At 37.3% G+C, this 25,178-nt stretch overlaps 1 protein-coding gene across 5 annotated transcripts in view; it reads left to right on the top strand.

The window, feature by feature from the left end:
* Positions 1–25,178, top strand: part of LOC147365801 (uncharacterized) — an 856,584-nt gene that overhangs the window by 755,006 nt on the left and 76,400 nt on the right. The window contains exon 4 of one of the 5 annotated variants that reach the window (XR_015132779.1): positions 21,142–21,158. The exons of the other annotated variants lie outside the window; for them this stretch is intronic. The gene's annotated coding sequence lies outside the window, so the exon portion shown is untranslated. Of the gene's footprint in view, positions 1–21,141; positions 21,159–25,178 lie in introns of those variants that run through there. 5 annotated transcript variants of the gene reach the window in all.

The following is a 25,178-nucleotide window of genomic DNA, read 5'->3' as shown; positions in this document are numbered from 1 at the left end:
GAGAAAGAAGAATGGAACTGGAGGAATCAACCTACCTGACTTCAGGCTCTACTACAAAGCCACAGTTATCAAGACAGTATGGTACTGGCACAAAGACAGAAACATAGATCAACGGAACACAATAGAAAGCCCAGAGATAAATCCACGCACATATGGACACCTTATCTTTGACAAAGGAGGCAAGAATATACAATGGATTAAAGACAATCTCTTTAACAAGTGGTGCTGGGAAAACTGGTCAACCACTTGTAAAAGAATGAAACTAGAACACTTTCTAACACCATACACAAAAATAAACTCAAAATGGATTAAAGATCTCAACGTAAGACCAGAAACTATAAAACTCCTAGAGGAGAACATAGGCAAAACACTCTCCGACATACATCACAGCAGGATCCTCTGTGACCCACCTCCCAGAATATTGGAAATAAAAGCAAAAATAAACAAATGGCACCTAATTAAACTTAAAAGCTTCTGCACGTCAAAGGAAACTATAAGCAAGGTGAAAAGACAGCCTTCAGAATGGGAGAAAATAATAGCAAATGAAGCAACTGACAAACAACTAATCTCAAAAATATACAAGCAACTCCTGCAGCTCAATTCCAGAAAAATAAACACCCCAATCAAAAAATGGGCCAAAGAACTAAATAGACATTTCTCCAAAGAAGACATACACATGGCTAACAAACACATGAAAAGATGCTCAACATCACTCATTATCAGAGAAATGCAAATCAAAACCACAATGAGGTACCATTTCACACCAGTCAGAATGGCTGCGATCCAAAAGTCTACAAGCAATAAATGCTGGAGAGGGTGTGGAGAAAAGGGAACCCTCTTACACTGTTGGTGGGAATGCAAACTAGTACAGCCACTATGGACCCTTACGCCTTATGACCCACTGCTGGGCATACACACCAAGAAAACCACAATTGAAAGAGACACGTGTACCCCAATATTCATTGCAGCACTGTTTATAATAGCCAGGACATGGAAGCAACCTAAATGTCCATCAGCAGATGAATGGATAAGAAAGCTGTGGTACATATACACAATGGAGTATTAATCAACCATTAAAAAGAATACATTTGAATCAGTTCTAATGAGGTGGATGAAACTGGAGCCTATTATACAGAGTGAAGTAAGCCAGAAAGAAAAACACCAATACAGTATACTAACACATATATATGGAATTTAGAAAGATGGTAACGACAACCCTGTATGAGAGACAGCAAAAGAGACACAGATGTATAGAACAATCTTTTGGACTCTGTGGGAGAGGCAGAGTGGGGATGATTTGGGAGAATGGCATTGAAACATGTATAATATCGTATAAGAAATGAATTGCCAGTCCAGGTTTGATGCAGGATACAGGATGCTTGGGGCTGGTGCACTGGGATGACCCAGAGGGATAGTACGGGGAGGGAGGTGGGAAGGGTGTTCAGGATGGGGAACCCGTGTGCACCCGTGGTGGATTCATGTTGATGTATGGCAAATCCAATACAGTATTGTAAAGTAATTAGCTTCCAATTAGAATAAATAAATTTAAATTAAAAAAAGAAAGAAAGAAAAAAAAAGATTTACTGGTTTGATCTCCTTGCTTTCCAAGGGACTTTCAAGAACCTTCTCCAGCACCACAGTTCGAAAGCATCAATTCTTCAGTGCTCTGCCTTCTTTACTTTCCAGTTCTCACATCCATACATGACTAATGGAAAGACCATCCCTTGACTGTATGGACTCAGTTGGCAAAATTATATCTTTGCTTTTTAACATACCATCTAGGTTTGTCACAGCTTTCCTCCCAAGAAGCAATCTTCTTCTGATTTCATGTCTGCAGTCACCATCCGCAGTGATTTTAGAGCCCAAGAAGAGGAAATCTGTCACTGTTTCCATCTTTTCCCCCTTCTATTTGCCAAGAAATGAGGGGACTGGATGCCATGATCTCAGTTCTTTAATAATGAGTTTTAAGCCAGCTTTTTCACTCTCCTCTTCCACCCTCATCAAGAGGTTCTTTAGTTCCTCTTCACTTTCTGCCATTAGAGTGGTATCATCTGCATATATGAGGTTGGTGATATTTCTTCCAGCAGTCTTGATTTCATCTTGTAACTTATCCAGCCCAGCATTTCACATGATGTGCTCTGTGTATAAGTTAAATAAACAGGGTGACAATAAGCAGTCTAGTCGTACTCCTTTCTCAATCCTGAACCAGTTGGTTGTTCCATACAGGGTTCTAACTGTTGCTTCTTGACCTACCTAAAGGTTTCTCATGAGACAGGTAAGATGGTCTGGTATTCCCATCTTTTTAAGAGTTTTCCACCTTTTGTTATGATCCACACACTCAAAGGTTTTATCACAGTCAGTGAAACAGAGGTAGTTGTTTTTCTGGAATTCCCTTGATTTCTCTGTGATCCAGCAAATGTTGGCAATTTGATCTCTGGTTTCTCTGTCTTTTCGAAACCCAGCTTGAACATCTGGAAGTTCTTGGTTCATGTAATGCTGAAGCCTAGCTTGGAGGATTTTAACCATAATCTTACTAGCATGGGAGATGCATGCAATTGTCCAGTGGGAACTTGTCGACCTAGGGATCAAACCCAGATCTCCTGCATTGCAAGCAATTTCTTTATCATCTGAGCCACCAGGAAGGTCCATGCTCTATTGAAGGTGCTATAATAATGACACTATTTTATTCTTTGGAGAAAATACAAGTTTTAAGCGATTTTATGTCGATAGGTCATCTTCACTAGGCTGTTCTGATCATTTAAATAAATGAGTGTTTTGCTCAGTGAAACATATATGAAATTTGTTGGTTGTTCAATAATTATTTTGAGTTTATTTTGTGCAAGGCACAGGAAGTGTGAATAAAGCAGTGAAAATGAAAGACAAGGCCCCTGCCCTCTTGGAGCTCACCTTCATAAGAGGAGATATATATTAAACGATAGATTCCAATCATGTCATTATAATTATGTGGAGTACTCTAAAAGGATAAGGCTTCTTAATCTTTAGTATGCATTCAAATTACTTGGGGATCTTATTAAAATGCAGATTCTGGTACAGTTTACCTGGGACAGAGGTCTGAGGTTCTGTTGTTTCCAGTAAATTTCCCACTGGTGCCAATGCTGCTGCTGTTGTTGTTTAGTCACTAAGTTGTGTCCTGACTTTTGTGACCTGAAGGACTGTAGCCCACCAGGCTCCTCTGTCCATGGTATTTCCCAGACAAGAATGTTGGAGTGGGTTGTCATTTCCTTCTCCAGGGGATTTTCCAGACCCAGGGATCAAACCCTCATCTTCTGCATTGGCAAGTGGGTTCTTTACCAATGAGTCCCCAGGGAAGCTCACAAATGCTGTAGGCTGGATTTAACTGATGAATGGGGAGGAATGGAGAATATTCTGTTAGAGGGAATAGCAAGTGGGATAGAATCATGTTGACTTGCAGGACCTAGAAAGTCAGCCTGGCTTTTAAACAAAGTTGAGAATTGCGAGTAAGGGTTGATGTCAATAATACTGGCAGGGGTCAGATCACAAAGGGGATGAGATTGGAATGTGCAAGAATAGTGGAGAGAACCTGAAAGCAAGAGATTGGGGGAAAGTTTGAGAAAAAGAGGAATTTTGAGGTTCCAGGTGTTAAAAGATAAACTGAGGCATATTAAACATTTTAAGGGTTTGTATGAACAAAGATCAATTTGAATCAGTGTCTAATGCAGCAGATACAAAGAAACTGAAGCAGCTGTACAAAATGAAAGACTTACAGGCAGAAGGAAATGGGAACAAGGAAAATATATTAGGGAAAAAAATGGGAGCTGGTTATTGCAAGGTTACTTTCCTTTAGGGGCTGGCAGGGTCTCTCAGACAGATTATCTAACTAATAGTGTTAGTCACTCAGTCACATCTAGCTCTTTGTGACCCCATGGATTATAGCCCGACAAGCTCCTCTGTCCACAGAATTCTCCAGGTGAGGATACTGGAGTGGGTAGCCATTCCCTTCTCCAGGGGATCTTCCTGACCCAGGGTTTGAACCCATTGTTCCTGCATTACAGGCAGATTCTTCACCATCTGAGCCACCAGGGAAGTCTAACTAATATTGATCAGGCATTTCCTGATTGACCAGTTTATGATTCTGTTTCTGACAGTCAAAGCTAATTAAATTAGGTCTCAGTTTGTTGACATGAGGCTTAACAAAAACAGCTCTGATTTGAGACTGTTGTCTTGTTTTAGTACAGACAATGCAGTTTGCAGAAGAAGGAAATGCTGTAGACTGTATATCTGTACAGCTGTATGTTGTATTATAGGAACTTGATGATTTAGCACTTGTGAAGGTCAAATGCATAATTTAAAAATGCAAATTTAGAACTTATTTTATTAATCAGAACAAATAATTCAAAGAAGAGAAATCTATTTAAATTTGTTCAAGGCAAGAGGGAGGAAGGAAGATCCTGTAAGATTATAAATATTGTAGAACACAGAAAAATTTTTTTTAAATTTCAAGAATAAAACAAAACAAGCCAAGTAAACAGAATCCTGTAAGTGTATGAACCAAGTTGTCAACAGCAGTATTGACAAAAAAATATTCCCTAATGAAATAACTCAGGATGTGATATCTCATGGTTCAAACTACCAAAAAAGTGAATCAAATAAATCATCATTTCGAAATGTACAGAAATATTGAATCATGATGTTTACAGCAACCAACATAGTGTTGTAGTTCAATTGTACTTCAAAAACATAGAAATTCATAGAAAAAGAGATCAGATTTGTAGTCCAAGAGGCAGAGATGGGTCAGGGGATGGGGAATTGGATGAAGGTAGTCAAATGTACAAACTTCCAATTATATGATAAATAAGTACTAGGAATGTAATGTGCAACATGAGGAGCATAATTAATACTGCTGTATGTTACATATAAAAGTTATTAAAGAGAAAACTAAGTATTCTAGTTATGAGAACAAAAATTTTTTTCTATTTCTTTAATTTTTGATCTGTATGAGATGATAGATGTTTACTAAACATATGTGATAATCATTTCATGCTGCACACCTTAAACTTACTCAGTGCTATAAATCACTTATATCTCAGTAAAACTGGAAAAAATAAAATATAATTGATTTATTCTAGTCTGTACATTGGTTCACCTTTGGTCAAGTGTTCAGTTCTAGTCTAACTGCTATGCCCAGAAGTATCAAAGCCATGTGATGCTATCAATGTAAGAAACTCTTAGAAAAGAGTTTGAGGAGGCAAGTAATTATCAGCTTCTTTAATATACTAGTGTTTAATAACTTAGTAATTGTGATATTGCATATTCTGTTTTTGTAATCTTCCCCGGTAATACCAATCAACAATCATTCTTAATCTCTTCTATGTTTCCATGTCAATAATTTTGTAATTTTGTAGGAATTTTTGCTTTTATTGAATTCGTTTTTGTTTAAATACTTAGAGAAGTTTATTTTCCATGACTGATACACTTCTCTAGTGATAAAGATAGCCAGCAAAACTCAAAATATTAAATGAAAATTATTATTATGAACAACTAGATGAAATATTTTGACAATTGATCCAATATGGTTGTATAAGTTTAATAAAGGTAAAGAATTCTATTTTTAAAAATTTCTAGATATTTGTGTGTAGATATATATCGTATGCATTTGTATTTTTAAAATAAATTTACCATCTGTCCAAAAGACACTGACTAAAACTTACATGCAATACACGGTTAAATGGCAGCCGTCCAAAAGAAGGTTTTTAAAAGCTTAATATTGCCAGTACAAAGAAAGCATTAAAGATGCTTATCTCCCAAAGTAGTTGCATATGACAGATTTCTAAAACTATTACCAGCACAGTTCTCCAGAGAATTAAAGATATTAAAAAGGTTATCATCTATAGTTATCACTTTTTATCAAGAAAAAATCATACTAAATTAAGATATTTTGTTTATACAAATAAATTTATTGACATTACGGTTAGCATTGATTATTACACTCAATGTGCTTTGTGAATTAATACTTTTGTAAAGTTCTCACCTATACAAAGCTTGCAATAGCACAATACATCCAGTTTTGTGATAGTTCAGGAGGCCACTAGTAATAAAACTTTATATGAATGTTATATTTTAAATGACAAATTGATACAGCAAAATAATACTAGCATAAACTCTCTAAAAAATAGACACATTTTTCCATGGTGAAGTTGAATTTCTTTTGATCTTTTGTATCCTATCAGGAAACTATATCACAAATAAGTAGCCATAAAAGAACACTATACTTAAACATTACCTCCACTGTACATCCACGCCCCCAAACATATACCAACTTCGATATAAACCAACAGTTTCATTTTTTAAAAAATTAAAAGTTTTAAAATTTCTTTTATAAAGAATGATCATCTTTTGTTATTTTACCATTATTATCCATGATTTATAGGTGTTCATTCTATAAAATATGACCTCTGATGCATGCATGTGTGCTTTGTCCTGTCCAGCTCTTTGTGATCCCACGCACTGAAACCCACCAGGCTCCTCTGTCCATGGAATTATCCCAGCAGGAATACTGGACTGAGTTGCCATTTCCTCCTCCAGAGGATCTTCCCAACCTAGGGATCAAATCCACATCTCCTGTGCCTCCTGTATTGCCAGGCAGATTCTTTACCAATGAGCCACTGGGGAAGCCCCCTTTCATCTGATACCATGCTTTAAAATTAAAATGCAAAATCTCAAAATTAAATTTTACAATTTAGAATTTGAAGAGAACTTTTAGAGGCACTGTAACCCAATTTCCCCAACCAAGGCATGAACAGCCTTCAAAATGTCTTTTTCAATAACTAGTTAACTATTGCATAGGCAATACTTTCCAATAGCAGACACTTCTATTTATTGGAAAATTCTTTTTGATTGTGAAAGTAAATCATCTTCCAGGAATTTCCACTTATTGATACTAGTTTAGCACTTGAGTACAAATTGAAATCAACCTCTCCTTTGTTCCATTTGAGAGCCTTCTGAACTCTTAGAGATGCACTTCATCTTTCCATGCTAGTCAAATGTCCTTGAAGTCCTATTCCACGGAACCTTCTATTACACGATCTATGACATGATTGTCAGATCCTTTTCATCACTCTATCTTAAGGGACAAAATATTCCTGATCAAGTTTTTTGTTGTTGTTGTTCATTCAGTCATATCCAACTCTCTGTGACCCAATGGACTGTAGCACGCCAGGTTTTCCTGTCCTTAATAATCTCCCAGAATTTGCTCAAATTCACACCCATTGAATCAGTGATCCCATCCAACCATCTCATCCTCTGTCATCCCCTTCTCCACTTGCCTTAATCTTTCCCAGCATCAGGATCTTTTCCAGTAAGTCAGCTCTTCACATCAGGTGGCCAAAGGAGTGGAGCTTCAGCTTCAGTATCAGTCCTTCCAGTGAATATTATTCAGGGTTGATTTCCTTTAGGATTGACTGGTTTGATCTCCTTGGAGTCCAAGGGACTCTCAAAAGTCTTCTCCAATACCACAGTTCAAATGTTCACCACAATTCTTTGGCACTCAACCTTCTTTACAGTCCAGCACTCATATGTGTACATGACTACTGGAAAAACCACAGCTTTCACTAGACAGACCTTTGTGGGCAAAGTAATGTCTCTGCTTTTACATATGCTGTCTATGTTTGTCATAGCTTTTCTTCCAAGGAGCAAGCATCTTTTAATTTCTTGGCTATAGTCACTCTCTGCAGTGATTTGGAAGCCCAAGAAAATAGTCTGTCACTTTCCATTGTTTCCCCATCTATTTGACATGAAGTGATAGGACTGGATGCTATGATCATAGGTTTTGCATGTTGAGTTTCAAGCCAGCTTTTTCACTCTCCTCTATCATCTTCATCCAGAGGCTCTTTAGTTCCTCCTCATTTTCTGCCATGAGGGCAGTGTCATCTGCATACCTGAGGTTATTGATATTTCTCCTGGCAATTTTGATTCCAGCTTGAGCTTCATCCAACCCCACATTTCACATGATGTACTCTGTATATAAGTTAAATAAGCAGGGTGACAATATACAGCCTTGATGTACTCCTTTCCCAATTTGGAACCAGTCTGTTGTTCCATGTCTGGTTCTAACTGTTGCTTCTTGACCTGCATACAGGTTTCTCAGGAGATAGGCAAAGTGGTCTGGCATTCCCATCTCTTGAAGAATTTTCCACTGTTTGCTATGATCCACACAGTGAAAGGCTTAGCATAGTCAGTGAAGCACAAGTAGATGTATTTCTGGAATTACCTTGTTTTTTCTATAATCCAGTGGATATTGGCGATTTGATCTCTGGTTCCTCTGCCTTTTCTAAATCTAGTTTGAACATCCAGAAGTTCTTGGTTTACATATTGTTGAAACCTAGCTTGAAGGATTTTGAGCATTACCTTGCTAGCATGTGAAATGAGTGCCGTTATGTGGTATTTTGAACATTCTTTGGCACTGCTCTTCTTTGGGATTGGAATAAAGTGACCATTGCTGAGTTTTCCAAATTTGCTGGAATACTGAGTGCAGCATTTTAGCAGCATCATCTTTTAGGATATTAAAAAATTCAGCTGGAATTCCATCACCTCCACTCATTTTGTTTGTAGTAACACTTCCTAAGGTCTACTTGACTTCACACTCCAATATGTCTGGCTGTAGGTGAGTGATCACACCATCGTGGTTACTCCAGGTCATTAAGTTCCTTTATTTATTTATTTATTTATTGTATGATTTACCACACTATGAATGTTTCGGACTTTGTTCCCTTTAATCTTCGAGGTTTGTAAGTATAATATATTTATATAAGGCTGACTAGTCATTAGATTGTTTCTTGAGCACAGAAACTTTTTGTCTTAGTCAACTCAGGCTGCTATAACAAAATTCCATAGCCTGAGTGGCTTAAACAGAAAACTATTTATCATAGTTTTGGAAGCTGAAAATTCCAGGATCCAGCATATCTGGTTCTTGATGAGGGCCTTCATCCTGGCTTGCAGATGGCTGCTTCTAGCTGCGTGCTCACATGGCTTTTCCTCAGTGCATGTGTGCAAAAAAACAGTGCTCTTTCATCTCCTTGCCTTCTTTTAAGGGAACTACCTCCATAAAGGCAACACTTTCACAATTTCATGTAAATCTAATTGCCTCTCAAAGGCCCCACTCCCAAGTACCATCATATTGGGAGTCAGAGCTTCAGCATATAAATTTTGGGATTGAACACACTAAGCGCATAACATCACTCCTATGTTGATCTTCATATAGTTTGAGTGGAGGCTGACACAAATAGGTACTCAATAATGAAATTAATTTTCTTAATTTATATTGTCACTAAGTCTCCTTAACCTGTGACTATTTAAAGATAAGGACGGGGCAGGGAGGGTGGCTTTCCTGGTGGTCCAGTGGTTGGGAGTTTGCCTTAGTGCAAGGAATGCAGGTTCATACCCTGGTCAAGGAACTGTGATCCCACATGCCTCTTGGCCAAGGGGCCAAAATGTAGAACAAACGCAATGCTATAATAAGTTCAATGAAGATTTTGAAAATGGTCCACATCAACAACAACAACAAAAAAAGAAAATAGAAAGAGGAAAAAAAGGGAAAAGAGATCAGGGCTATATCTTAAATGGATCATTTCCGAGAATACTGAGATATCTTTTTGAAGAAACTATCATCCTGACTGTCAAGCATCAGTGAAGGAAAAAGAATTTTTAAAGATGAAATCTCCATACTTATAAGTAAAGGGTCAGAATTTAATCATCTTTCTTAGCTCTCTTAGAGTTGAAACGTGGGTAAGTCTATATTTCATATAAAACTTTTTAATGTAAACTAACTTCTCTGTGAACAAACATGAGCACAGAGCAGCTCTCCAGACACTGCTGGTTTGTCACACACACACATAGATTATCGCTCAGTCCCATCATTAATTAAACTGGGTCATTTCTGTGAAATCAACCAAGAATCTTTTATTTTTTCTACAGGGAGGATGAGTTCAACTTCTTGGTGAAGAGTCACTTTCTTACCATTTATATTAAAAACAAAAATATTCAAAACTTGCTTCTTCTTTGGGAAGTTGCTTAAGTCATTTTCCTGTTTCCATATTTTCATGGGACACTCTTGCAATTCAGTACCCATAACAATATATCAATGCCTCTACAGAAAGAATTCTCTGAAGGGACAAAGAAGAAGTAAACTGATATATGTGGTTTGCAAAGCCTCTGTAAGTGATTCTCACAAATAAGTTTCAATCCCTTTACCCAAGCTGAAGCCCTGCACACAATTGTTGGATTTCAAACTGAAAAGCATTTTGTTCCCACATTAAACTCTATAATCTTAAAGAGAGACAAAGCATTATTCTCATTGTTATTGTTTGGCCAGGAAAGATAGGTACACATCTAATTATTAGGCCAATGACAGTAAAATTCAATATGTCATATACTTTGATAGAAAGATAGAAAGTATGCTAATAACCCACAGGTATTAAATGAGAAATAGAGTAATCAATCAAAACAAGCCATAAAAGCTTGGTATGCTGAAAAGTCTTTGCCTCTAAAATTGAACTTTAAAATAGAGTGGGCAGGCATGGATCAATGCATTCATGGCAAATGCCATCATCTGAATACACAATTATTAGTATTTTTCTCTATCAGGATTAAGCAAGTGTTATGGTTTTCGGTGCTTTGCAAAATTGTGACAGAAATAGCTTTCTGCTTAAAATTAAGGATTTGTGATAACCCTAGAAAAGTCACCATTTGCTATAGTATTGGCATTTTCTGTCAGTTCTTGCGAAATGATTTAGGATTTTGTTTCTGGGAAGTATGCAGACTTGAGGGAAGAATTTTTTTTTTTCTTAGCTAGTATTATAACGACTGCCTTAATTGTTAAAAACCCATTTTAAAATCTTACTTCCCTGAAAACAGCCATCACTGTGTATTGCAAACCTTCTAGGACAGCCTTTAATTTATGACAGGAAAATAATAAATAAGGTTCTTATGCTAGAAGCTGGAGGCTGAGATAGAATGAAGTTCAACAGAAATTCTGAGACAATGGTGAAGAAGTTACACAGACACTGTCCTGCACAATTTGGAACCCTGTATATGTAACCACTTGAACAGTGTCTTAACAAAACTGAAGGTCATTTAGGTTTCAGGAAAAATAAACAAAATATAAAATGAAATTGATTGCTGCTGCTTTATTATAATTAAAAAAAATTTTAAGGCTATACTTCATTGTCAACAATTTGCCCCAGGACAAATTGACAGAAAAAAACAAGAATTTCTGCCTTGTCCACAAATCCTCCAGGCTTCCCCATCACTGCCCCTGTGTTACCAACAAGGTGTCCCTATCTTGGCCCCCTTGGGCACATCTTTCAATAGCAGGGTTACTGCTGCTACCTGCTGCTCTGCTCACCTGCAGCTGTTTGACCATCCTGGCCACCACTCCCAGGGCCACTGTTTGGGAAGCCACTGCCACTAATTCCTCAGTCACAGCAATAACCATGAATTCTAGAATAAATATAGTACAAAAACATTATAATTTCTTTCATATATTCTCCATGTCAATGTCCTTTAACCTTCATAAATTGTGAAATGTTTCTTTTTTATATGCACTGTGCTCAGATATTCAGTCATGTCCAAGTCTTTGCAACACCATGCACTGTAGCCCCCCAGGCTCCTCTGTCCATAGGATTTTCCAGGCAAGAATACTGGAGTGGGGTACCAATTCCTCCTCTGGGGAATCTTCCCAATCCAGGGACTGAAACTTCATCTTTTATGTTTCCTGCATTGGCAGGTGGATTCTTTACCACTGGTGCCACTTGGGAAGCCCTTCTTTTTAAAATAGTTATTTATATATTTGGGCTTCCCTGATGGCTCAAATGGTAAGGAATCTGCCTGCAATGCAGGAGACCAGATTCAATCCCTGGGTCAGGAAGATCCCCTAGAATAAGGAATGGCTATCCACACCAGTATTCTTGCCTGGAGAATCCCATGGACAGAAGAGCCTGATGGGCTCTAGTCCACGGGTTTGTGAAGAGTCAGACATGGCTTAGTGACACACACATTTACAAAAATGGATTTCCTCTTTCTGAAAGAGGATTTATTCATTAGCTAATATCAGCCCTTTCTCCAACTAGCTTTATTCTAACCAAACTGTGGGTCAATAAGAGTCAGACATCTTGCACTTTATAGGACCTCACCCCTAAGACCAGGTGGCCAGTCTCCTGTCTAAATCCTCTGCTAGGATTCCTGTGCTTAATCCCATCACTTTCTACCTTGGTTTCAGTCATCTAGCTTCTGTAGAGATCATGAACAGCCTGGAACTAAGCTACTTAGGTTAATATCATACCTCTGTCACTTATTCATGGTATAAACAATCCATCTCCTCATTTGTAAAATGGGACTAAAATATTTCTCAAGCATTAGAGTTGTGTGTGTGTAGGTGCTCAGTCATGTCAGACTCTTTGCAACTCCGTAGACTGAAGCCTACCAGGATCCTCTGTCCTTGGATTTTTCCAGGCAAGAATGGTGGAGTGGGTTGCATTCCTACTCCAATTAGAGATGTATTGAGAATTAAATGAGTTAACACACCAAAAGTAATTAGAAATATGCCAGACATATATTAAATATGTTATGCTAATAAGAACAAACACCCATTGTCATGGTAGTTGGAAGAAAATTAATTCCGCTGTGGAATGAGGGTTTAAAAACTCTAAAAGGTAGGATCAAAGTCACACTTCCGGCCTGGAAATGAGACAGAGATGTGGCTGAGAGAAGGTCTAATATGACCTAGCCATATAAAATGATAGCAATAAATGAAAGTACTAGAACACAGTTTATTAAAACTTGTGAATATCTTAACTAATATGGAGTTCAGAATTGTAGCAGGTCAAGAATATTTTAAAAACATTCTGTATAAGAGTAAAAAAATTAATTACATTTTGAGAACTAGGCTTTTCAATAAAAGTAGGAAGAAATGAAGACAGGTGGATCAGAAAGCCAAAGTTTTGTAGTGGGTTTTGTTTTAAAAGTTTTCCCTGTGAATGGATCTCGATGGTGAGTGATTGGAGAGCAGTTTGCAACAGACACACTGTGATATGCAAGAGTAAAAGCAGATGGAAAGTGAATGTGCTTTTTCTAAATACTTTTTCAAGTCCGCCATTGTCCTTATTTGGTCAGATCGTGAAGAGTCCTATGACGAGTCTGGACTGACATGATAAAAGTATTAAAAGCAAATAAGTGCAAACAAAAATTACATGAGAAACAGGACAGCAGAATTTTGTCCAAATCTGAGGAGAGGAGGAAAACAGTTATATCTTTTTTTTGTAGGCAGGAAATCATGATGCAGTTTTCAGGAAGAGTTGAGGAGAAAGTTGCCTGAAGTGATTGTCTAGGAAAGAAGGAAGTGAACCATATTCTGGATATTCTTGAGAAGATTTATGTGCCAATAAAAACGAAAGTCTGGGCTAGAAATTTAGAAGATACTAAGTTTCCACCAAGGGAGCTGTTAGCATGGCTGCCCACAGCAAACACCTTCCTGTCATCTGTCTCCACAGGGTGGGCTCAGCATCACACCCTGCAGGATCAGTTATGTAAATGACTCAGGCTAGTTCTAACTGATCTCATTGTCTTAATTTTGCAATCAGAGTGAGTGAGAGACTGCCATGTTCAGAGTCTTTATATTATAGTCACTCACATATTAGGGGGTGGCAAGGTGGGGGGGGTGTGTTCATGCTCAGTTGTGTCGGACTCTGTGTGTGTAATCATACTCAAAAATGGTTGCAAACATGCCGACAGAAAAGGCTTATTCATTCTTATTACATATATAAGACATTTTTATGCACTGCTTCAAGTCCACTCAGCCTCATCGCTCTTGTGGCTGCTGCTGGGTGGACCTGCAGTGTGTAGACACCAAAAAGACTTCACACAGACAGAAGCCAGGAGTGCCCTGCTTGATGTCCGCACTGCGCACTGCTCACCACCAGCCCTGGGACTTCCCGGCTGGTGCTGAGACACGTGTTTCCATGTACACGCACTCAGAGCCCGTTAACGTGCAAACCAGAAACACAATGAGGTTAAGACCTTGTAAGATAAACTTTCCACCAATAAGATACAGAAGCCAGTGAATAGTTTGTTTTGCTTTGTTTTCCCTTTCCCTTCCTTAAGTGAATGGTCTTCAGAAGCAGGCATTTATAAGCCTTTCATTTTTTTTTTGGCAGGTTTTATTATTTTTTAGTTGGAATATAATTGCTTTACAATGTTGTATTAGTTTCTACTGTACAACAAAGTGAATCAGCTATACAAGCCATCAGAAGATTGTCCTAAGATTAAGCAGTAGTAGTTCTGGACCCAATTTTAATGTTGGAGGAGGAGGGTGTTTTCCCATCACTATGCAACTCTTAAACACCAGCTGAGTGTCCTATAACTCACCTCAATATGGACAGTTTCTACAAGGAGATACCATTAGATTCCATGAGTTAAGGGGTCAGTCCTATAAGACTGCTCCTCCCTCACTTCAGCTGCCAGTTCCAAGTCCAGATTTTCACCTGTGCTTCTGATAGACTGACAATCAATTGATGGTACCGAGCTCTTCCTTGGAGTTAACTTGCTAGAGTGGCAGCTTACAGTACTCACAGAAACATTTTATTTATGGATTTCTGGTTTATTATAAAATGATAGAACTCAGGAACAGCTAGATAGAAGGGATGCATAGGGCAGAGCATGGGGAAAGGGCACAGAGCTTCTATACTCTCTCTGAACAAGCTGTTCTCCCCAAGTCTCAAGTGTTCACCAACCTGCAAGCTCTCTGACTGTCACCTCTTGTGCTTTTATAAAGATTTAGTTACACAGGCATGACTGATTAAATCATTGGCCACTGGAAATCAATTCAACCTCTATCCCCTTTCCCCTCAGTTGGAGTTCATGGGTGTGGGACTGAAATTTCCTACCGTCTTTTTATGGTTGGTTCCCTGGCAACCAGCCCCATCCTTAGGGAAAGAGTCACCTCAATAATACAAACCCAGTTGTGGTGAAAGTGGTTTTGTCAAGGATCTTGAGATCTGTGTGCTAGGAACTGTGATCAAAGACCAAATATATATTAAGAATATAATTTGGTCATCTGAAAAATACATACATATATTTCCATAAGTCACAAGGCCATCCAGTAGTCACACTTGACACTAGGTGGTAGCCAGATGGTTATTTTTTAATTGAACTATAATTGGTTTACAATATTATTATATTATTTTGGGGTGTATAACATAGTGATTCAATATTTGTATAATTATACTCCGTTTAATATTATTATAAAATATTGACTATATTCCCTGTGCTGTGCAATATATCCATGTAGCTTCCTTATTTTGCACATAATAATTGGTGCCTCATAATCCCCTACACCTATCTTGCTCCTTCCCTACTTCTCTCTCCGAGCTGGTAACCACTAGTTTGTTTTCTGAGTCTGTTTTTGTTTTGTAACATACACTAGTTTGTTTTATTTTGTAGATTCCATACATAAATGATAACAAACAGTATTTTCCTTCTCTATCTGACTTATTTCACTAAACACAGTACCCTCTAGGTCCATCCATGTCCTTGCAAATGGCAGAATTTCATTGTATGGCTGAGTAATATTTCATTGTATATACGTATCCACATCATCTTTATCCATTCATTTGTTGACGGGTACTTAGGTTGCTTCCCTATTCGGGCTTCGTAAATAATGTTACTTAGAACACTTCAGTGTACTTACCTTTTTGAATTAATGCTTTCATTTTCTTTGCATATATAAAAAGGAGTGGAACTGCTGGATTGTGTGGCAGTTGTATTTTAATTTTCTGAGGCACGTTCATATTATTTTCCATCATGGCTGCACCGATTTGCATTTCCACCAACAGCATACTAGGGTTCCCATTTCTCCATATCCTTGCCAGCATTTGTTATTGGCACATTTTTTGATGATAGTCATTCTGACAGGTGTGAGGTAGTATCTCTTTGTGGTTTTGATTTGCATTTTCCTGATGATTAGCAATGTTAAACATCTTTTCATGTGCCTGTTGGCCATCTGTATATTTTCCTTAGAAAAATGTTTATTCAGGTCTTCTGCCATTTTAAAATTGTGTTATTTGTTTTTTTGATACTGAGTTGCATGAGCTGTTTAGAAGTTTTGCATATTAACCCTTTATTGTTCATAGCATTTGCAAATATTTTCTCTGCTCAGTAGGTTGTCCTTTTGTTTTGTTAATGGTTTCTTTTGCTGTGAGAAAGCTTCTTAATTTAATTAGGTCTCATTTGTTTATTTTGTTTTTGTTTCCTTTGCCTGAGGAGTCAGATCAAAAAAAAAAAAAAAAAGAAAGAAAAATGGATACCATTAAGATCTGGAGCCTTCAGTTCAGTTCAGTTGCTCAGTCGTGTCCGACTCTTTGCGACCCCATGAATTGCAGTACGTCAGGACTCCCTGTCCATCATCAACTCCCGATTCACCCAAACTCATGTCCGTCAAGTCGGTGATGCCATTCAGCCATCTCATCCTCTGTTGTCCCCTTCTCCTCCTGACCCCAATCCCTCCCAGCATCAGAGTCTTTTCCAATAAGTCAACTCTTCGCATGAGGTGGCCAAAGTACTGGAGTTTCAGCTTCAGCATCAGTCCTTCCAAAGAACACCCAAGGCTGATCTTCTTTAGTATGGACTGGTTGGATCTCCTTGCAGTCCAAGGGACTCTCAAGAGTCTTCTCCAACACCACAGTTCAAAAGCATCAATTCTTCAGCGCTCAGCTTTCTTCACAGTCCAACTCTCACATCCATACATGACCACAGGAAAAACCATAGCCTTGACTAGACGGACCTTTGTTGGCAAAGTAATGTCTCTGCTTTTGAATATGCTATCTAGGTTGGTCACAACTTTCCTTCCACGGAGTAAGCGTCTTTTAATTTCATGGCTGCAATCACCAACTGCAGTGATTTTGGAGCCCCCAAAATAAAGTCTGACACTGCTTCCACTGTTTCCCCATCTATTTCCCATGAAGTGATGGGACTGGATGCCTTAGGTAAACCTATTTGTATGTGAGAGGCAAAATACATGAAAAGATGTTCTAATTCACTTATTGGTTGACTAAAAAGATTCCCAGTTTCAAGTCTGGCCTAGAACAGATGAAATGATGCAGCAGTTTTAGTTAGTCTAAAGTATTTTTTTTTTTTTTTGAGGGTGGTGGCACTATTTATTTCATATCTAATTTCACATCATGGTAGCTAACATTATTTGGGTGAAACTCTCTGGTACATATTATAATGATGAGTGATGAGCTGAGTTGTACAAACTCTCTGACTACCCTTCATGATGAAAAAAGGCAATAGACTCCAAGAAGGACTTCATTAAGTGTGTTTCTGGTCCAATAATCAGTTTCAGGACATACTGCTTCATCACCATCATCAAAGAGAAACTCTGACTGACCTCACAGATTCTAATCATGCTGAGTCACTTCAGTCATATCTGACTCTTTGTTTTTTTTTTTTTTCCTTGTTAATTTTCTGTTTAGTTGATCTATCCATAGGTGTGAGTGGGGTATTAAAGTCTCCCACTATTATTGTGTTATTGTTAATTTCTCCTTTCATACTTGTTAGCATTTGTCTTACATACTGCGGTGCTCCCATGTTGGGTGGATATATATTTATAATTGTTATATCTTCTTCTTGGATTGATCCTTTGATCATTATGTAGTGACCTTCTTTGTCTCTTTTCACAGCCTTTGTTTTAAAGTCTAATTTATCTGATATGAGTATTGTGACTCCTGCTTTCTTTTGGTCCCTATTTGCATGGAAAATCTTTTTCCAGCCCTTCACTTTCAGTCTGTATGTGTCCCCTGTTTTGAGGTGGGTCTCTTGTAGACAACATATGTAGGGGTCTTGTTTTTGTATCCATTCAGCCAGTCTTTGTCTTTTGGTTGGGGCATTCAACCCATTTACGTTTAAGGTAATTACTGATAAGTATGATCCCGTTGCCATTTACTTTATTGTTTTGGGTTCGAGTTTATACACCATTTTTGTGTTTCCTGTCTAGAGAATATCCTTTAGTATTTGTTGGAGAGCTGGTTTGGTGGTGCAGAATTCTCTCAGCTTTTGCTTGTCTGAAAAGCTTTTGATTTCTCCTTCATACTTGAATGAGATCCTTGCTGGGTACAATAATCTGGGCTGTAGGTTATTTTCTTTCATCATTTTAAGTATGTCTTGCCATTCCCTCCTGGCTTGAAGAGTTTCTATTGAAAGATCAGCTGTTATCCTTATGGGAATTCCCTTGTGTGTTATTTGTTGTTTTTCCCTTGCTGCTTTTAATATTTGTTCTTTGTGTTTGATCTTTGTTAATTTGATTAATATGTGTCTTGGGGTGTAAGTAAGATGCCCTATTGTCATTCAAAATATGTCACCTGAAAGAACCAATAATGCTTAAGATATGTGTGGTAGATATTAATAACAAACTTGTAAACTCTATCAGTCTCTGATACAAAAATCACAGTGCAGATCCCTAAAGTTGAGATATAAAGGCCATACTTAATTCTGAAGTGATTACTGTTCATTTGAAAAAGAAGTCCAACTTGTTTTAGTGTTCTAGCACATTTACAAGAAATAGTAGAAATGGAAAGAGAAGTGGCCTAACTTACAGATGTACATAAACCGGAGGGCAGAGGTAGATGGCTTAGTTATGAATAGAGTCTAGAAAGACTCTAGAATATCAAGAACAAGCAAATTTGAAGAAAACTTCTGTGGTATTGACCAGCTTATCCCTTTGACTGCTCTAGTGTTTGTGCAGTGGACATCTGGATAGAGTGACTGTGATGGCAGGGGTTGTGGCTATACATGTACCAATTAGTGTGTGTTCCCTCTCACCTAGGGTACTATAGCCACTTCCATTGAAAAATGCATAACTTTCCAGGAGCAGAGACTGATACTGAATACTTAATTAGCACCTATTCACTAAAGAGTACAGTACTCCTTCTATTCTAAAAGATCTCTGTAGCCTGCCAGACTCCTCTGTCCATGGAATTCTCCAGGCAAGAATAGTGGAATGGGTTGCCATTTCCTCTCCAGAGCATCTTTCTGACTCAAGGATGGAACCTGGGTCTCCCACATTGCAGGCAGATTCTTTACCAGGGAAGCCACTAAAAGATCTCATCAGATAAATATCCTGGCTATCTGATTGCATCCTCTGACTGAAGTGCCTCCACTTCTACCAATCTGAAAAACAGAAATCTCTGAGAAAAAAATTAACAACAAATGAAGTTGTTCCTCAGTAACTTGGGAAACAAAAAAAACACATCTCTAAATTCATGTAATGAAACAGGGAAAGCATCTGAAAAAAAAAATCTTTTCTGAATTTCTGAAAATTGTTGAAAGACCATAAATTTACAATTTTAAATTTAAATTTTAAATTTACAATTTTATTGTAATTTATTAAATTTACAATTTAAATTTACAATTTTAAAAACTCCATGTAGCAGAAATGTCAAGAAAATCTCAGCAAATAACATTATTGTCAAACTGCTGAAAGCTCAGGAAAAAGATAAAAGTTTGTAACTAATTGAACAAAAATCACATGTCATATATGGAGAAACAACAATTTGAATATAGACTGACTTCTCATCAAAATCCATGGAGGCCAGAAGAAAGCAGAACAATAAAGTGCTGAAAGAGAATTCAAGCCACAATTCCATACACAGTGAAAATATTTTTTCTTTTCTTTGTTTTTTAAATTTTATTCTATTTTTTAACTTTACAATATTGTATTGGTTTTGCCATATATCGAAATGAATCCACCACAGGTATACATGTGTTCCCCATCCTGAACTCTCCTCCCTCCTCCCTCCCCATACCATCCCTCTGGGTCGTCCCAGTGCACCAGCCCCAAGCATCCAGCGTCATGCATCGAACCTGGACTGGCGACTCGTTTCATATATGATATTATACATATTTCAATGCCATTCTCCCAAATCATCCCACCCTCTCTCTCTCCCACAGAGTCCAAAAGACTGTTCTATACATCAGTGTCTCTTTTGCTGTCTCGTATACAGGGTTATTGTTACCATCTTTCTAAATTTCATATATATGTGTTAGTATACTGTATTGGTGTTTTTCTTTCTGGCTTACTTCACTCTAAGTGGAGGTGAAATGTAGACATTTTCAGATAAAATAATACCAAGAAAGTCCATCATTAGCAGACTTGCACTATAATAAATGCTACAGAAATGTATTCAGATTGAAAGGAAAGAAATTTACAAGGAAAACTCAAAGCTTCAAGAAATATATAAACATAAAAGACAAATTTTATGGAATACATATAACTAAAGCAAAAATTCATAAGATCTTATTATGAATTTATAACATATATAGATGTAATACAACAATAGGGCTTCCCTGGTGGCTCAGGCAGTAAAGAATCTGCCTGCAATTCAGCAAACCTGGGTTTGATCCCTGGGTTGGGAAGATCCCCTGGAGAAGGAAATGGCCATTCACTCTAGCGTTCTTGCCTGGGAAGTACCATGGACAGAGGAGCTAGGTGGGCTACAGTCCATTGGGTCACAGAGTTAGACACTACTGAGCAACTAACAATAACAACAACAACAACACAACTACAGCAGAAAAATGAAGCTAGATATGATAATTTGACCTATCTTATTGTGAGATTTCTATATTTTACGAGATACAATTTAGTAGAATAATTAAGAATGTATTGTAGGGTCCTTAGAGCCATCACTTAAAAGGATGCATTTTTATATATAAACTATACCACATATTTTTTTTATTTATGAAAAGACTGTGGAGTTCACTGGACTTTCCGGGTGGCTCAATGGTAAAGTATCTGCCTGTGGATGCAGGAGAGAGGAGTTCGATCCCTGAGTTGGGAGGATCCCCTGGAGAAGGGAATGGCAACCCACTCCAGTATATTTGCCTGAAAAAATTCCATGGATAGAGGAGTCTGATGCGCTACAGTCCTTGGGGTTGGACACGACTGAGTTGGACATGACTGAGCACATGTCAGCAGCAGAGTTCATTAACTTATTGTATTCCTGAAAATGAAAGTGAAAGTCACTCAGTCATGCCTGACTTTTTGCAACCCCATGGACTGTACAGTCCATGGAATTCTCCAGGCCAGAATACTGAATGGGTAACCTTTTCCTTTTCCAGGGGATCTTCCCAACACAGGGATCGAACCCAGGTCTCTTGCATTGGAGGTGGATTCTTTACCAGCTGAGCCACAAGAGAAGCCCAGGAATACTGGAGTGGGTAGCCTATCCCTTCAGCAGGGGATCTTCCCAACCCAGGAATCAAACCGGGGTCTCCTGCATTGCAGGTGGATTCTTTACCAACTGAGCTATTAGGGAAGCCCATTGTATTCCTGGGAAATCAAATAATCACAAGCAGTAATTATTGGTCAAATGTCATTTGATTTAAATTTGTATTTGGAAAATAACAAAAATTTTTTTTTCAAATCAGCTACTTAATATGGAAGCACAGGGATTTTTTTTTTTTATAACAACTTTGACCAGAACACATTTTTTTTTTCTTAAGAGAAGGACAGCTTTTCAAGTGACACCAGAGAAGAAAATAAGAGGGCAAGGGATAAAATTGAGTAGTATATTCCCTGTTAATGAACCACCACAAATTGGGTATAAAATGTATACTTCAGAAGGATAATACAGGTAGTTGAGAAAATGAAACAGAGTAATGATCCAGAAACATCATAAAGAGCTGCAGGTTCAGCTTTGCATCTTTACTATCAGCAAATATGGTTCCAAGCACATTGTCATGGTTTCACCATTACTTTTCTGTGTTTCTCCGGTTTAATGTAATAGCGTGCTTTTAAATTCTGTGCTAACTGGGTGCTCCAGTGTATTAACTTTCCCCCTCTTTTTTTATTTTTGCTAGTTAATATCTATATTATTAAAATCCTTTGAGATTTCTACTTTTATAAGTAGTTTATTTGGACTTTTAAATTTATATGATAGTATTGGACCCTGTAACTTGATTGTATTTATTCATCTATTTATTTGATAAATCCTTATGAATTATACCATGTGTATGACAGTACTAGATGCTGGAAAGAAATACTGACATGCTGCCTATCCCAAGGACTTTACATATGAAAAAGTGGAGATGGAAAAACAAACAAGTATCAGAAGAATGTCAAGTAAAATTAATTACCAAATAGATTACCTAGATATCTAATTAAGATTAAAATAGCTAAAAATGTCAATGAAGGTTACAAACTCCCTAGTTTTGAGCAACCCAAAACAAAATGAAGTTTGAGCTTGACCTTGGGAGATAATATGACAAATACAGGAAGATTAGTTTTGTAGCTTGCTTTCACTCTCCCAAGGACAAATATACAATATTTTGCAACATATTCTATCATAACTACTGATGAAGGACCTAAACACAGCTTGTATTTTATAACAATTTTTATTTTTAAAATAGAAAAAGGACATTTTCAAAAGAGTATACTGCCCTCATAGCCAAAAACCCCCAAACTATTGTATTTCTCTTCTGAAGCCACTTTCATGAAACATCAGATGCAATATGCTTCTGGGGAGAGAAACAGATTTGTATGCATGAGTTCACACTTCATTGGCTCTTTTCCCATGCAAAATACAACCCAAATGTATTCTATGGCTATCAACATTATAAGTTAAATGCAAAATTGTTTCTTGGCTATAATCACGGTATATGATCTATGTAAAGGGAGGATAAAAAAGGAATCCAAAGAGAATCTAAATATTGTTCAAATATAATATACTAGGTAATATAGGGACATTAAATTTGAATGGACTATCCATTTGGAAAGAACTAGCAGTATAGATACATTTAGAACATAGTTGCTTTGTAGAGACTTATAGAAACATACCTAAATTTCTCTTGGTATATTGGCCGTCTACTAGCAAAATAATTAATTATTGGTGTTTTAATAATTACATAGATTTTCATTCAGCATTATAAGACTGATGATAACAAACACTGGTCTATCCTGTTGTTTTAGGATAACATTCTGAAAAAATGTCCATATATAGGCGTCTTTCCTAAAATACCATAAAACGGATATTTATTTATAGAAAATATTCTGCAAAATCATGCACTAAAAATAACAGGAGTAGTGAAAAAAAAAGAATTATAAACAAATCTTAATAAAAGTAATAAAAGATACAGTTTCATGATCAAATTATGTTGCTATATATTAAAATATATCAAATATTTATAGATATATATAAATATGTAAATGTATATACAATCATATGGAGAAGGCAATGGCAACCCACTCCGTACTCTTGCCTGGAAAATCCCATGGACAGAGGAGCCTGGTAGGCTGCAGTCCATGGGGTCGCTAAGAGTAGGACATGACTGAGCGACTTCACTTTCACTTTTCACTTTCATGCATTGGAGGAGGAAATGGCAACCCACTCCAGTGTTCTTACCTGGAGAATCCCAGGGATGGCGGGGCCTGGTGGGCTGCCATCTATGGGGTCACACAGAGTCGGACACGACTGAAGCGACTTAGCAGCAGCAGCATATACAATCATATACTTATATTCACATGTAGATACTCTTCTTATCTTCTTATTAGGAAATATATCTTAAGAATAGCACAGTTACATATTCACAGATAATTGTACCCATCATTACTATTGTCAATCCTTTTCAGCCTTAAACCTTGAGTTTCTGCCTATACTTTTGAACCATTCTCCCTTGGACCCCTGGATGCACTTGCTCATTGGTACAGTTCAGTTCTATCAAAATTAAGGATCTAATCCAGGCTATAGATTTCTTCATCATTCTTTTCTACAGAAAAAGTTTTCTCACCCTTGTTTTAAGTGATGCTTGAGCTTATGTCCCTTTTCTCAACATATTGTTGAAGCTAAAATAATCAACAAATAGCATTTCAGAAATTTGAATCTCCATTTTAAACAGTCCCTTTGAGACTATAATATCAAATCCCTTCTTCCAAGTGCATAAATTTTCTCTCCCCCTTCCCTGTCTCTGACACCCACCTCAATTTGTCTATATAATTTAGGAATGATTGCAGTTATTTATCTCCACCAAAAAAAAAAAGAAAATAGACCACAGAAAAATTACCTAGAAAACTGATAGAGCAATTTTTTTTATTAACCCAGAAAAAATAAATCAAAGTTACAAACTGATGAATATTTACTATATTATTAGTTTATTTTTTTTCCAGCTCCGTGGAGTATGTATTTCTATACATGATTATATGCACTTCTGTCCTAGAGACTGGAGAGGAAAGCACCTTTGCCTATGAAATTAGTCCAACTTGTTTGTCTTTATCTATTAAAATGACAAAATTGTAATCTTAAATGTATCATCATCTAAAGCTGAGTGGGGACATGCAGAAGGCTACATTGCTTAATACTAGAAAATGGCAGGTGTGATGGCTAAATATAATCACCACTTATTTAATCATAAACTAATCTAGGTGTTGTCGTGAACGTATGATAAACATCTACAATTAGTTGATCTGTTGACTTCTGACCTGTTGATCTCTGTGTCTCTGTCTTTCTTTGTCTCCTCCTCTTTCTCTCTCTCTCTGTCTCTCTGTCTCTGTCTGTCTATCTCTCTCTCTGTCTCTCTCTCTCTCTATATATATATATATGTATATGTATATATAAAAACGACTGGTTATATTCCTCTGGAGAATTCCTATTGATAAGGCAGGACTTGGAAGGGGCTGGTCCTAGCACAAGAATATGATAATAAAAACTTGCCAGGAGATTCAAATTTTTAATCGATAGCAAGGGAAATGAAATTAACTACTCTTGACATCCAGGTTCTTGGAACTGAGGTCTATCTGTGAAGGTTTCATAATTAATGCTGGAAGCAATCATATTGTCTTTTCTTTTCCCCATCACACCCATGAGCTACCACACAGGTTTGCAGAACCCCTGCTCATACACACACACTCCATACACATGCACATTTTACTAATTAAAAAAATAGATTCAATAACAAATAACTCTTCTTCGAACAATTTTTCACTCTGCTCTCACAATTCAAAGGATATTAAAGATTAGGGTTGGGTTTTAGTGAAACTTAATCTTGTTTCTTAACCTTCAACTCAATAGGCATTTATTGTTATTTTATTTTTTGTCAGAGATCAGGGCATCCCTGATTGATCAGTTCACACACCCAATGCTATTTACATCGTGAATCATGTT

This window comes from Bos grunniens, chromosome 9 (genome assembly GCF_055505025.1).
Source record: "Bos grunniens cultivar Pamir isolate PY7600 chromosome 9, Bosgru_T2T1.0, whole genome shotgun sequence".
Classification (NCBI taxonomy): Eukaryota; Metazoa; Chordata; class Mammalia; order Artiodactyla; family Bovidae; genus Bos; species Bos grunniens.
The sequence above is the reverse complement of the archived record's forward strand: the minus strand, read 5'-3'. Positions and strand labels throughout refer to the sequence as shown.